Source organism: Pezoporus flaviventris, unplaced genomic scaffold (genome assembly GCF_033815535.1).
Source record: "Pezoporus flaviventris isolate CSIRO_AGI_PZ_B2104156 unplaced genomic scaffold, CSIRO_AGI_Pfla_v1 ptg000035l, whole genome shotgun sequence".
NCBI lineage: Eukaryota > Metazoa > Chordata > Aves > Psittaciformes > Psittacidae > Pezoporus > Pezoporus flaviventris.
Window position 1 is genome coordinate 1,668,042 of NW_026892583.1, and position 14,491 is coordinate 1,682,532.

At 46.9% G+C, this 14,491-nt stretch overlaps 1 protein-coding gene across 2 annotated transcripts in view; it reads left to right on the top strand.

The window, feature by feature from the left end:
• The first annotated feature begins 9,140 nt into the window (after nucleotides 1-9,140).
• Nucleotides 9,141-14,491, top strand: part of ACCS (1-aminocyclopropane-1-carboxylate synthase homolog (inactive)) — a 32,173-nt gene continuing 26,822 nt past the window's right edge. Inside the window, exon 1 of one of the 2 annotated variants that reach the window (XM_061462161.1) lies at nucleotides 9,141-9,278. The gene's annotated coding sequence lies outside the window, so the exon portion shown is untranslated. Of the gene's footprint in view, nucleotides 9,279-11,706; nucleotides 11,865-14,491 lie in introns of those variants that run through there. The other variant, XM_061462160.1, reaches the window with a different exon arrangement.

Below are 14,491 nucleotides of genomic sequence, written 5' to 3' on the forward strand. Positions count from 1 at the left end.
TGTGCTGCTGCTTGGGAAGTATCTGTGCTGTGTGAACAGCACCAAGTTACCTGTATTGCTTGAACGGTATCGAGCATCGCGGTTCCTGCTGCATGTCAGTGACCTTCCTCCAGACACCAAAGGAAGATTCTAAGGATGGTCATGGTGATGTTGTGGCTTCAGTTGCTTTCCTCCCCTTGCATCTGCTGTCTCTGGCTCTCATTTCCCAGCACCTCTGCGTGCAGGCATGATGCCTGTGTGTGTGCAATATGGATACCTTCACCTCTGCCTTCAATGTCAAATCTGTGCTTTTCTCTCCTCATCTGTTATTCAGCCCATAATAATGCCCTTATCCGTCTCTCAAAGGCTAGAGAGGGGAAAGGAGGAACAAGCTGTCTTCTAGCAACCCAGAAACATAAAGCTGCAGCCGCAATTGCAGTTACTAAGTGCATAAAAGCTTTATTCCTTTGCCAGTGCACAGTCCCCATCCAAAGACAAAGCCCTGCTGGCAGCCGCCCCAGCCAGAGACATCTGCGTGGCACATCCCTTCAGGGGTGTAGAAAGGAGGGGATGATATATCTCTACTCTGCAATTAAGGCTCTCATTTTGTCGTTTTCATTCCCTCCTTGTGGATCTGGCAAGGCTTCTTCCCATCTCCCACTCCCACTGCGGTGCTGTACAGTGCCTGGGAGCTCCCTCCTCTCTCTGCTGTCAGTCACCGTGTCCCCTGTCCCCAGATGCCCTAGCAGGGCTGGGTAACCTGCCACTACTGCTCAGCTGGTTGGATAGGCGCACAGGCTGCTTTTGGGATGCTCCTGATCTGGTGTGATTCAAAGGTTTCAGAGGCTGAAATCTGGAGAGGCACTGAAAGAAGTCAGATCTACTGCACTTGGCTGTCCACTGTACCAATGTGTCCTGTAGGTTTTCTCTCTTCTCACCTGAAAGGTGGTGTTGTGTATTACAGACTGGTTTGGGTGGGAAAGGACCTTAAGATCATCCCGTTCCAATCCCCTGCCATGGGCTGGGACACCTTCCATTAGACCAGGTTGCTCCAAGCCCCATCCAACCTGGCCGTGAACACTGCCAGGGATGGAACATTCACCCCTTCTTTGGGCAACCTGTTCCAATGCCTCATCACCCTCACTGTAAAGAACTTCTTCCTTATATCTAACCTGAACTTCCCCTGTTTCAGTTCTAACCCATCACCCTTTGTCCTATCACTACAGTCCCTGATGGAGTCCCTCTCCAGCATCCTTGTAGACCCCCATCTTTCACCCTCCCTCCTAGTGCACTCACAAAGATCACATCCAAGCAAAGCTGTATGAGGAGTCACCAGGCAGAATGAGTCACTGGTGCAATTTTCCATAGTTCAATCTGAACTTTTAGGGCCTGATTTCGTTATTGTTGCTTACATTGAGTGGTTTCTTCCTGCGTGCTGAAATCAGCAGGATTACTTGTGTCACTCAGGGGGGAAGGCTTTTAAAATGACACGGGTGGTTTTAGGTCAGGATTCGATTAGAGGAGTGAAGCACAGGAAGTGCTGGACAGGTGAACAGAGCTGGTGATGAAAGCTGCCTTCACGAAGCCTTCCCTCTTTCATGTGTGCTTTTGTGTTACTTGAGTGGTTTAGTAACTTCCTTGAGCTCTAGGCTGGGATGGAGAGATGGGATCCAGCAGGCAACTAAGAAATGCTATGTGTCTCATGGAAACATGCAGCGCTTTGGAGAGCAGGGATTGGGACGCAGAGCTGGTCTGTAAGTTCTCTACCAACAAATCCTCACTCAAGACAGGGAATAACTTCCCCAGACCATAAGACCTCCAGGAAAAAAGCATTTAGGGCTTCAAATTACCAAGGACTTGACACCCTTCCCTCGTGCACCACAAGACGGATGTCTGCTGTTTCCCAGAATCACGGATCATCCCTTTCTCCTCCCGTCCCTTCTTCTGTTAAAACAAACTCAGTCCCCCCAGAGGATTTCTTAGTATCTCAGCTGGTCTAACTTCAGAAATGCTCTTGCACTGAAGCTTTCAGACCTACTGCATGACGTGATTTTTCTTTAGTCATGCCTTTCTTCTTTTCCCTTTCTATTTAAGTCCTTTTTGAACGCATAAACCCCCTCTTCTGCTTATTTTTGCCATATTTGCAGACTCACAAGCATGTCTGTTTTGTGTCTCAGCCAAATGGCAGAGGCAGCTCAGTTCTGACAGTCCAGCTCCATCCCCTCTCTCCTGTTTGTTTCTCCTCTCTGAATTCCCACTTTGATGATGTCTTACTGGTAACGTGTTATCCGTAACTGAGCAAGAGTACCCCAGAGAACATCGCCCACAGTTCTTAACCAGGATTGTCCCTCCTCTCCTTCAGGACATGATGTATTTTCCCAGTTTCTGTCTTTCAGAGCAGCATCCCTCCCCCACTACCCCAGATCTGACTTTGCCAGGATAAGCTGAGGAAAGCTTTGACCCTGCCAGATCTAGGGCAAGAGAGCCCTGGGGGATAACAAATTGGGTCCTGGACCCCCATTGCACTTGCACCAGAGTACTGGCAAGTCAGGATGGTTACTGTGCTCCCCAGTGAGCTCTGTCCTACTTCCTTCCCTTCCTTTAGCCCTTTTTCTCTGCTCCTTTTCTCATGGCAGAAGCAGTTCAGCCCCTTTTCCTTGAGTTAGTAGCTTTCTTTATATAAACTCAGTTCAGTCTTCCCACGCTGCAGAGGTTTGTTTTCCATGCTGGCTGGGATATGGCTCCGCATGGAGACCTTCCTTTTCCTGTAACCCCTGAGAGTGGGGGTGAAATTGATAGCTTATATTCAAATATTTGGAGAGAGCGTATAATAATAACTAACAAATGGTTACCAGAGGCCTCAATGTTCTGATTTTCAAAGCAATTAGATAATAGAGTAGGTCGAGAATGTGCCAGTCCCACTGGCCCATTTTCCACTTTCCTTATGTCTTAGTTCTGTAGCTTTTAATCCTCATAATAGCTTATCCTCTGGGAGCAAGGATGAATCCCTCGAAACTAGTGTACTTAGAAGGCCTGGTGTAGCTTTTGCCTTTGGCTTTTCCCTTTAGCTTTACCTAACTGCAGAATCATAGAACAGTACGGGTTGGAAGGGACATTCCAAGGTCATCTAATCCAACCCCCTGCAATGAGCAGGGACATCTTCAACTCGAATCTATGTGAATATTCTTCCTGTAACCCATAGGACCTCCCAGGTTGTTATGTGCAATAGAAATTGTTGAGTTTAAAGGCTGTGTTTCAGATGGAATTGATCCTGGTTATTAAGCTGAGGCACATGGGATGGTAAATAAGAATTACCCTTGCACATCATCCCAGCTACTTACAAGCACTGATTGGTAGTGAGGCAGTAGCAACACGCAGGTGAATTCCAGAGCAGAGGAGAAGGGAAGGAAAGCAGGAGCTGAACAAAGGACAGGCTGGGTCATGAAGAATAGGCTGGGAAAAGGGAAAACTTTTCCCACCCTGTTTAGCACAAAGTGAATGAGGGATGACAAAGAGGGGTGAGCACAGTTGAGCTCCTCATCCCAGGTCTACAGGTGATGCCTGGGTCATTGGCAGGTCTCCTGGGACAGCAGCTGTCACTGCTTCCTCTTTGGCTCTCTGTGGATTCACAGCTGGAAGAGTCCCATGGACCACTCAGTCTCCATCTGCTCCCTGTTTATATTGTGATGTGCTCTGCTGGGCCATGCATGCGATGGACCCACCAGAGTCTCTGCAGAGCAAACGCCTCTTGTGACTCGGTGTCACGTTATATGGGATGGGGATAAAGCTGCTGCCTCCTGCCAGGACCTCTGTTGGCTCAGACCTCCCCTGAAAACACAACAGGCTCAGGTCAGGGGTTTGTTGTTGCTGTATCCTTGAGAAACACCTACTCAGTGTCTGGTGTCTGTGGGGGCCTGACACAGAGACTGTGCATGGAGCATCACCTTCTACAACATTTACAGGCAATAGAAAGCTAAAAGTCTTAGAGGAAAGGTTTGCTCTCACAGAGCGAGTGCCCCAGGGCCAAGAAAGCCCTGGAGATGGGGCTGAGCTTGCCAAGTTCAAATGTTCATCCCAGGCTTTGTTATTGCCCTGACGTGGTTGTATGTGGATGGGGACTTCGGGCAGGTCCTTCTTGCTTGTTCTTATCCAGGTTTTCAGGTGCCTGTCCGAGCTGTGACCTGTAATTTCAGGTCAGAGCCTGCCTCCATGACCCAGCCCACCCATGGAAAGAGAAGTGAAATTCCAGCATCAACGTCTGCCTGATCTGCCTGGGTATTTACTGAGTTCTCCCACACAAAATCCTCTGAGGAAAATCCTGGCTCCGGATCTCTCCGCCCTGCACATATTTCTTTTCCCTCTCAAAACAGACTTGATCGATGCTTAACCCGGCTTGACAAAGCTCTGAGAACTGGCCTTTGCTGCAGTTTGTAATGAGACCCCAAACCAGCAGCTCCTCGCTTAGTTCCAAGCTGGGTTTTGCTCAGCTGCTGGGTTCAAAGCAGCCCAAGCCAGTTGGGTTTAAGCGCTGCAGACGCCATACTCTGTGCAACGGGATGCTAAGTGGAAAACAGGCTTTCGCCGCTCATCCTCCCAGCAGACAAACAGGAGATGGGTCCAGCGTCTCCAAAGGGCAGATGGTTTGGATGGAATTTGCAGGGGGAATACTGGTGGAGCAGGGTTTGCACAGAGGCCAGGCGCATTCCTGGTGCGATGCTGTTGACGTCAGTGCCCCATGCAGCATCAGATCCTCATCCGTGTTTTCTCCCGAGCTCACAGAGCCTGGCAGCTGGTTTGTGCTTTTGTTTCTGCAGCTGTTTTGCTGGTTTGGCTGCTTCCCTAATTCCCCCAGTCCCTGGAAAACCCACCCGTGAGCCTGTCCCTGGAGTTCTGTGATTGCTCTGTTAGACACACGCTTCCCAGATTGGCTCCCTCTCCCCAGCCCAACGCATCCGACCCATTATCCCTTTTGTTGGCACTGGTTTGTTGTGAATACAGAAATCTGGGCGTTGCAGTTGGTTCTATTCTTGAAAGTTCCAAAGTCTTTGAATAATGATGAGCAGAAACAGCCTTTTATGAACTCATATTCAGCAGTGAATGGTGGCAGCCCCGCTGCCATGTGAAGCTGTCTCCCAAAAACATGAGGCTGCAGCAGCAGCAATCTGGATGCTTCACATTAGTTGAGTGGGAGGCTGTCCCATTGCCCAGTGCTGCAGCAGGTACTGCTCATACTGGTACTGAGAAATACTGGTGAATTCCTGGGAGATTTCCCGGTGGGAAGGATGAAGGAAAACCACTGGGATGTCAAAAGGAAAAATGGATTTCCCTTAGTGGAAGTGGTTTAGGAAGTGAAAGGGTCAGTCTAGCACAGGAATTGCCACACTGGCTTAGACCAAGGGCTCATCATTGTGCCCAGCCTTTGTTGCTCCAGAGGACAGCATAAAACACTATTAAAATGGCCATTGGTTAGCACCATGTTAATAATCATGTTTAAACTGTTGCTGTTTGCATAGATCTCGGCTGGATTTTTCCCATTCCCATGGGCGTTTTGTCCCAGGCTAGGTCTCAAGATGAGGGCTGTGGAGCCAACTGTGGTCTGCACATCGTCACTCAGCTCTATCTGTTTCACTGGTGGGTGGCAAGATCTGTTCACACTTGGAGCTTCTTTAACTGGGTGCTCCCTGGGTCTTACATTGTAAAGTGAGGTCATTAGATGTCCCTGAATGATCTCTTCTGCACTTATGCTTGTGTCTGCCCTCTCATATCCCTGCTCACCTGCTTTGTCTCGTAAGCAAACCGTTTCTTTGGATCCCTCTCGATGTTTTTATACAGATAATTTTACAATCTTCATAATTTTGTGTTTTATTTTGGCTGTTTCTCTTGAAAAAGAAAATGAAACAAAGTTATTTCAGAGCATGGGCTGCTATCATTCCTGTCTTCCATCGTATTTTCAGTATTATCTTTGTGATCCAGTACGTCTTCAGATTGGTTTTGACCACTTCTGAAACTCAAGCAATATATTCACTGCATCATTTGTAAATGGTTTAATTCTGGTTTCAAAGCACCAGCAAAGGCAATTTGCCTGGTCTCCCACTGTTGGAATCTCTCTGCAAGTTATTACCTCCTGAGACTCACAGAGTTGCCCTTTCTTGATGTCAAGAATAAATGATGCGACCCTTAGTTGAGATACTTGTATGCTGAAAATCACTGCTTATGCCAGATTTCCACCTGCTTTTAGATGAAACTGATATTTTGAATTTATCTGGGTGAGCATTTGTATCCCAATATCACCTAATTATGGGGAAACAGGAAAAATCACTACAGCACCAGTTTATGCATCTCTGAGAGCAACTCATAGACATTCCCGTTTTCTAGAACAAATACTGCACAGTGATGTTCTGGTTGCATGGAAAGTAAGCTACAGCCATAATTCCTTGACAGAACTGTAACACATCGACTCAAAGTCCAGGAAAACACTGTTATCTTAGGATACCTCTGTAATGAAAGCAGATCCATTTGCTCCTGTTGTCTCCTTGGCTCTGTCTTGAGGCCATAGCAATCAGGTTCTCACCCAGTGCTGTTTAGTGGCAGAAGCCACCATCACAGCTGCCATCTCATTGACCACATCAAAAAGGAAAGTGAAGTTTGAAAGAGAGATGGAGTTATTTGCCTTCTGATCTGCAGATGAAAGGTTGCATCCTTTCCCACTTGCCTTAAACATGCGGGTTTAAAAGAGTTCATGTTGTTATTAAAGTAAATCTGTTGGCTCTGGGGCTGCTCTTGGTGGGTCTCTGTTAGGTTTCTTCTCCAATACTGTGTAAGATTTAAAGTGAGTTTTGCTCAGAATACTTGCTGGGGTTAATATAGAGAGGACCTATGCATCCAGATTCAGCCAGGGGTGGGGAAAAAGACCAGTGAGACATAACTCATGCAGAAATGAAGGGAATTTCTGTGACTAGAGGATTTCCCATAAAAGGCTGCACACTGTTACCTGCTTATTTCCATTTGTCTCCCTGGCAGGTCTTTCACATTCTTTTCTGTGTATCTTTTTCCCCTCTTCCTCTGCCCCCTTCCTCCCATCTCCAACATCTGTGTTTGAGCTAAAGCTGGACACAGCGGAAGAGAGATTTGGGTTCCCCTCTCCTCTTCCCCTCTGATCTCTCTTATTTATGTCTGTAAATGCTTTATTTGATGTACAGTTGCCAGAGAAATGCTGGGCCCAGCTCCAGGCAGTCTCATTTCTCTCTTCCATCTTGAGACATTCCAGACCGGACCAGCATGAACTTGCACAGCTAAATATTTAGGAGAAAGCAGTGAAGCTGTGCCACCAAAAAGCTCTGAATATGAGATTATTTAGTATATAAAGAAAAAGATGTATCACACCTTTTCTATGAAAAAGATAGGGAAATTCAGCCTATACTGGAGCTACCAATCATTGTGATCAACACAGCATCTCTTTTGAGTCTCATATCAGAGGTAAGGTACCACCATACTCAACTCACTTCTAACCCCTCACCACTGAAAGATCACAGTGTGGTGGTGACTTCTCACTCCAAACCCCTCCAAGCACAGACCAACTTCTCCCACTGAAGATCAGTGTTTTGTGTTTCTTCATCTCTTTCCTCTTTCAGTACTTTCTATTAACATGTAGAGACATTATGGCCAAGCAGGTTTCACGTGGAGCACAGGCACTGTACTGCTCATCTTCGTTGAGACAAACATTGTCTGCTGCTATGGGTTCTGAATCTGGCACCAGAGGCTTTGCCTGCAAAGGTTTCAGGACACAAAGCCTGGAAAAAGTAGAGCCTCGGAGTACCTTCTGGACATTAGCACTTGGATGAATCAAACTCCAAGCCTTCAGTTTGGCCATGTCCATACAAGCAGCTCTTTCTCCTCCATTGCCACATGCCGTGGGTGCGATGGCAGTGGAGGAAATTGAAAGCAAAGGATTTTGGAGAAAGAGTTCCAATTTACCCTCAGTGATGCTGGAGTAACTTCACATGGAGGTTTCTTCATGACCAGATGAGTGAGACAAGACAAAGACCAGCTGCCTGCATGCGCTTGCCCTGCCTGGTAGTGGCTAGAGCATGTTGCATGTTCCAGTTCACTCCTCCCATAGTAAAGGTTTTTAACACTTCTCTGATGAAGAAAACACAACACTGTATTTAATCAGTTGGCACAAGGCCTTGAAGTGGTTTGGGAGACAAACAGTGCAAACCTGCTTCCAGCTTCTGCCCAAGACACGCTCAGCAACGTCGAGTGCTCCCATTATGTTATTAAAACAGGGGTATTAGTTATACAGACATACAAAATCTCTGCATCAGCCCAGCATTTCACTTGTTAGCTCATTAGTCTTATGGTAAAGCTTGGTTATGCTTGAATAATATTCCCAATGGATGAGAAGGAGGGAAAGGGAAAGCTAAGCCAGCAGCTTGACTGAATGCAAATGCGAAGTGAACCAGCTCTGCACTGCCATAGTCTGGATCTTTCGTTCAACTTTGTGATTGGTTTTGCTTTTCTTAATGCCTCAGCTCCATGGATATCAGTGTTTATTTATTCACATTTAAATAATGCATTCCTAGCTCCTGTGTTCGCAGTATGAAGCTCAAAGAGGAGCGAGTCTAAACTCACTAACATCCTGACAAACACCAAATGTCTTACTGCTTCTCCGAAGCTGAACCTTTAAGGTGAGTCCTGGAAAAGGAGAAGTCAGGATGACTGGTTTTGAATGTTTGCTTACTCAGTATCTTGATAATAAAATCTCTGGTAGAAAAGAGATGCTGGTTTTAACTTCTGGTTTTATTAATCAGAATGAGTGATACGCAAACCTCAGGAATTACATATATTTGTGTATATTAATATACACATTTTTCTAGTAGCTGATGGAGAAAAATCTATGAAAGCTGCACATAAAACTTCTTACTCCCTTCTTGCAAATTGCTCTGTAAATACCTACTATTGGTTTTGGACCAGAGGACAGACCTTGACCACTTAATCAGTGGATCAGCTGTGCTTTTTCCCCAGCATCACCTGGGAGCATCTGGCACGCTCTTCACGTGGGACAGGCACGTGGCTCGTACCTGTGTTTGGAAGGGAGGCAGCAATGATCTCTCACTCTTCCACCAATGGCTTGGAGCATGAGAGAGTACCGGGTGATGCAACACAGCTAAGAGGTGACTCCTGCTTTGGAGCTCTTCCACGCCAGTGCCTTCTGCTCCTGGAGACATGTAAGTAATAGATGATGCTGCTTCCTGGGTACCGAGCAACCAGTGCTGTCTAGCAAAGCCCCTGCTTCAAAGGTTAGTAATGCAGATGAGATCTGGAGTGGTTTAGAACCAGCTACTGCTGCTAAAGCAGACTAATATTAGCTTAAATAGGCTCTGGTGCTTTCTGGAAGAGGTATCCTTCTCTCTGCAAGGAGGTTCAAGATATGCTGATGAGGAGAGCTGGTATGGAAATCTGTGCTGAACATAACTATACTCTGAATTTAGTGATGTTTAAGGAGTTTCATAGAAATAGAGTGAATAAAATCCCATCCATCAGACTGAAGCAGCCTGGGCACAGGCAGAACACACTTCCATGTATGCTGCCACTGCTTGCCAAAATATTGCTTGCTTCCAATTGGAAAGAGGCCGGTTTCCTTGTGGGACAAACAGTCTGTTTCAGTCATGACCTTTGGGGCAGCAGCACACTTAATGGTTTTTCTGTGAGGTATTCATCGTTTCTAAATAACTGGCTGGAAATGTAATTAATTTCCTTTGTAAAAATTACTGTAATTTGGGTTATTTCTGAACCAAAACAGTTTGAGTCCAACTGAAAAACAGGAAAGTAGGGGGATGAAACATAGTGATAATGCACATATTTCAAAGGGCGGGTTTAGGTGTGTCTTCCTTGGTAATTGCCCCATTCCGTTGCAGTGGATCCAGAACTGCAGAGAAGGGCTGAAGGGGCATGAACTAAGTCTGGCCAGTAAGATAACTTCTTAAGGGTAGACTCATATTTGGGTTCAGTTAAAGTGAAGTCTCTTATGGGTGGGGAAGATGCAGCCAGATGATGACAGACCGAAAGGATGAGAAATTGGGAATGTGATGTGAAGGCTCTTGCATGCAAGACTTTTATAGTGCTGCAAGTGAGATCATGCTTCCCTTCTCCCACCTATCCTCGATATAGAATCACAGAAGAGTTTGGGTTGGAAAGGACCTTAAGATCATCCAGTTCCAACCCCCCTGCCATGGGCAGGGACACCTCACACTAGACCATGGCACCCAAGGCTCTGTCCAACCTGGCCTTGAACACTGCCAGGGATGGAGCATTCACAACTTCCCTGGGCAACCCATTCCAGTGCCTCACTGCCCTTACAGCGAAGAACTTCTTCCTTATACCCAACCTGAACTTCCCCTGTTTCAGTTTAAACCCATCACCCTTATCTTGTAGCTACAGTCCCTGATGAAGCAGTTCCCTGTCTGAAGTCTTGCCAGCTGAACACTTAGAGATTGAGAGATTTCCTTCATCTCTTTCAATCACCCACCAGTTTCAAGCTGTGCAGTGATGATGGAGTGGCACAGGGAAAGCTTCCTTTGTCAGCTGAGCATGACAGGCCTCTTCTGGCTGTATTCAGGGCACGAGGACCCTGACTCAGTTCACTGGCACTACACTTACCTCCTATGTTAACAACTTACAAAACCCAAGCAGATTCTTTTGCTCCCACCATGTCTCATAGCTGGAAAATGATGTCAACATGTCTGCAGCAAGGACTGGTGCTGGGCCTCAACTGGCCAGGGGTTTATTAGCTTTGGAAAGAGAGGTCTCAAGTATTCCCTCAGGCTCTGCTATGGGAATTTGCTGTGGCAGTCTCAGGTTAGGAGGTGATCTCTGCAGAAGCCCGCTAGTCTTTGCAAGCCTGAAGGTAGGGGCTGGAAAACACAGCATGGAGAGGGACTCTTCATCAGGGACTGTAGTGGTAGGACAAGTGGTGATGGGTTCAAACTGAAACAGGGGAAGCTCAGGTTAGATGTAAGGAAGAAGTTCTTTACTGTGAGGGTGGTGAGGCACTGGAATGGGTTGCCTAAAGAAGTGGTGAATGCTCCATCCCTGGCACTGTTCAAGGCCAGGTTGGACAGAGCCTTGGGTGAAATGGTCTAGTGTGAGGTGTCCCTGCCCATGGCAGGGGGTTGGAACTGGATGATCTTAAGGTCCTTCCAACCCAAACCATTCTATGATTCTCCACGGCACTGACATCTGATTGCATCGACATCTGGGCCACTGAACAGCTGAACAGGCTGTCCCTTGAAGAGCTACAATTATTTCCTTACACGCGTTAAGAACATTTTGCGGCGCTCCCTAGCATGAATCACTGTTTAACAACAGCTCAGTAAACATCACCCAGTCAAAATGACGGCACACGGCACAGGTTTGAACCGAGACTGAGGTCTCAAAGAAAAGGCTTGCCAAAACCCTGCAAAACAAACCCTGCTCTTTTCCCTCATGCAACAAAACACCCGCCAGCCTCCAAGGAACCAGCCTCTGCAGAACCTTCTAGCAATAGCTGTGACTTCTGCATGTTTTCTTCCACCCCAGAAGATGACTGATAACCAGCACGCACGCCGCCCTTTAAATACCGCAAGGCAGGCACATGATCCTAGCCAAGGGTGCAAGGACACGGCCTTTGACTGGGATAACCTTGGATTCTCACACATGCTTTTCTAGGAGCTCTTTGATGCAATCTGAGTCTGAGGAACACACCTGGCCAGGTAAACAAACACCAAAGGGAGCACTTCCTCAGCCTTTTGGCCAGAGTTATAACTGTGGCTGTGTCCAGGATCCTAAGGCAAAATCTGACTGACTGTCCACCACCCCGTTTCTGCTTCTGCTACCCAAGTCCGCAGGTAAGAGCAAGATAGGGGTATCTTACTCCAACTGTGTTTTGCTTCAGCTCTAAGGTATGGGGAAGCATTTCTGTTTGCTTTAGACAATGGTATCGTTCATTTCTGGGGGATCCTAACTCCGGGTAATGGCGCTGCTGTTGTCATGGGGTACTGGGCTTGGAGAAGAAAGCAAGCATCTCTTGGCTGACATGGTTTAGTGTGAGGTGTCCCTGCCCGTGGCAGGGGGTTGGAACTGGATGATTTTAAGGTCCTTCCCAACCCAAACCATTCTATGGTTCTATGATCTCTTGTTGGTACTTCTCCCCACATGTGCTTTTTGACCTGTGACAAGTCATTGAATTGCTCTGTGCCTCTCTTTCTTAGATCTAAGTGGAAGCAAGCTGTATGACTGTGTTGTAAGGTTACAGTCATAAACCCGAGGGAGATATTTGCCTAATCTACAGTAGAAAACAACATTGGGATGACCAAGAGCTATATTTTTAACAGTCATTTCCTCCCCTCTGCCAACTCATTTGGAATTCGACCAGTACAGTGGGATGACTGTTAGTCAACTCAGCTTATTTGGCTGGTAGAACACACCAAATATTGGGATGGAGAAGCTGTATGTTGGACCAAATCAACTCCTGACCAGTAGATCCAATGAGCTTTATGGCAGCCTCCTAGATGGGTCTGCAGATCCACTCCAATGCAGGGAGACAGCAGAAACAAGGGGGTATGGCAGACGTAAGGAGGTCAAACCTGGTATTGCATGGATGCGGTTGTTCTGCTTTGAGGGTTGGCTCAAGACCAGTGTTGAAGGGAATGGAACTCTGATAAATTGGAGCTGGTTGTGTGTAGCACACGGGGCAATCCAAGCATTGCTCAGGCATTGCTTAGATACACGTCTTCATGTTCACTTGCTGAAGGCCAGCACTGAGGGAGCTGGCTGAGACAGATGCAGAAGGGTTAGGAATATTTTCGGAGAGATCGTGGAAAATGGATGAGATCCCAAAATGTAAGGAAAGGGTGCACGTAATGATGGTCTTTGAAGAAAGGAGAGAAGGAGGTGAAAAGAACTGGGTAGGAGTCCTCCCAGTGCCAATTCCTGGAAAACATGGAACAAATGAGCTATATGTAAGTATACAGACGATAACAGGGTGATAAGTTGCAGGCGTGCAAGCCTGTCTAGAAGCAGTCCTATCAGAGCAGTCTGCCTTCTGTTTTCTGATGGAGTAACCAACAAGGGGAGAAAAAGGAGTTGCCCTGTATTCCAACTGGGGTAAGGTTTCCCATGCTTCTTCACACCACACTCATAAGCCAGCTATGGATATACAGCCTAGGAGAAACTCGTGGAATATGGGTGCACAGCCCTCTGGAAAAGCCTGTTTACAGATCAATCCTGGGAGCTTTGCACCAGATGGGGAGGGAGCAATGAGGGGACTGCAGGATCTGTCCCAGGTCAGTCTCATCATTAATGGCTTTGTAGGTGCAGCAGAAGCAATGCTTATCAAGTGTGATGGCAGTGTTGTGCTGGTGGGCATGCAAGCACATGGGAGAACAGCGGCAGAATTCCAGGGGATCTTCAGGTGCTGGGGTACCAAATGGAAAAGTATTCCATACGGACAGGCACAAAATAGGAAGGAACAATCCACTGCACTAATACAAGGTAGGCAACAGCTTGCAGGGCAGCAGGTAGGGAAGGTTTTAGCGGTTATAAAGCACCACAACAGGAATGTGTTTCAAATGCTTTGCTGCTTGTTAAGAGACAAACATTATCCTAGGGCAAAAAAGACAAGAAGATAGTCTCTGAAACAGACTCTTTCCTCTGCTTAGCACTGCTTAGCACTTGGCTGGAGAGTAACACCTCATTGTGGATGCCAGATTGCCCCAAAGCTATAGATTTGATTAAGAGAGTTGAGAGAAGAAATACAAAACTAGTTGGAAGCCTAGAGAAGTTCTTCTCTGCATCTGAGTCTGCTGAGGATGCTGCGTGCTAACCTCAGCTTGCTTTGGAAGAAGAAAGACAGTCTTCTGTCAGTGGTAGGCAGGACAAGAAGTCTCCCTTATAGCTTGTGTTGTAGCAAGGGAGGTAAGTGTTAGCATTAGGAAACACTTCTCATGCCAAACGTAGTGAAGCACTGCTTAGGGAGGCTGGGAGCTTTTCATGGGAGATTTCAAAACCTTTGCATCTTCAAGGAATGGTGTCATGGTAGTGACACAGGTAGAGATGGAAACAACAGGAGGGAACAACGGGGAACCCAGAGACTGTAACTGTGAAAACCAGACAAACCTTTGCTCAAAGGAGTTTCTCTTCCAGCCTCAAGCTATTGGTAATCTTGCTGTGGAATGGACCAGGCATTCTGTGCCAGACAAGTGGCAGCGGTAGGAGAAATCACTGAAGAAGAAAAGAGATGCTTGGCAGCCCTTTTAGAAACAAAGAGAGCTGCAGCACCTGCACTCTTTCTGCCTTATTTTATTCTTCAATACTAACGATACGTTACACAACTGTCAGGTCAGGGGGATCCTCTTCCCTGGCCTCAGTTTAAGTGTCTAGGGGGAACTGGTTTTAAATGGATTTCAGGTTCTGGGTCCATGTGGGAAATTGGAATGGCATGGATTAGTGTGAGGCGTCCCTGCCCATGGCAGGG